This window comes from Condylura cristata, unplaced genomic scaffold (assembly GCF_000260355.1).
Source record: "Condylura cristata isolate star-nosed mole 26May11 unplaced genomic scaffold, ConCri1.0 scaffold00066, whole genome shotgun sequence".
Classification (NCBI taxonomy): Eukaryota; Metazoa; Chordata; class Mammalia; order Eulipotyphla; family Talpidae; genus Condylura; species Condylura cristata.
The window spans coordinates 676,303-677,297 of record NW_004567167.1 but is presented as its reverse complement, the minus strand read 5'-3'; positions in this window follow the sequence as shown (position 1 = coordinate 677,297).

Below are 995 nucleotides of genomic sequence, written 5' to 3'. Positions count from 1 at the left end.
ATGCAATATCTGAGGAAAAGTGATGTTAACGGAACCAGTGTCTGAAAAATACACAGATGTCTGAGGAGAAAATCCTGTGGAGAATGACTGTTCATCACAAATGTCTGGGGCGCAAAATCTGAGGAAAAGTGACACTTTGGGAATGAGTGTCTGAGGAAAATGCAGGTCTCTGAAGAGAAAGTCCTGTGGAGAACTTCAGTTCATCAAAGTATCTGAGACAGAAAATCTGAGGAAAAGTGACCCTTAGGAACCTGTGTCTGAAGAAAACACACATCTCTGAGGAAAAAACAAAAAAAAACCAAAAAAAAAACCACGTGTGGAGAGGTACACAGTGTTAAAGTCTGAGATGCAATATCTGATGAAAAGTGGCACTCGGAGAATCAGTGTCTGAGGAAACTGCAGGTCTCTGAGGAGAAAATTATGCAGAGAATTTCAGTTTGTCATAAGTGTCTGAGACAGAAAATCTGAGGAAAAGTAATCTTAAGGGAATCTGTGTCTGGAGAAAACACACATCTCTGAGCAAAAAAAAAAAAAAAGATGTGAGAAGTACACAGTGTATATGTCTGAGATGCAGTATCTGAAGAAAAAACACTTTGGGAACCAGTATTTGAGGAAAATGAAGGTGTCTGAGGAGGAAATACTGTGGAGAACTTTAGTTAGTTCATCATAAGTGTCTGAAATGGAAAATCTGAGGAAAAAGTATCTTAAGGGAACCTGAGTCTGAAGAAAACACACATCTCTGAGCAACAACAACAACAACAAAATACGTGAGGAGACGTTCACAGCATACATGTCTGAGATGCAAAATCTGAGGAAACCACTGTCTGAGGAAAACACATGTGTCTGAGAGGAAAAACCTGTACTCTTTGGATAAAAGTTCTCAAGATGCAAATTCTAAAGAGAAGAGGGACACTGAGGAAGAATAACTGAGGAGAAGTACTCTTATGTACAAGTGTATGAGACACAAACTATGAGGAGAAAGGACTCTTTGGGAA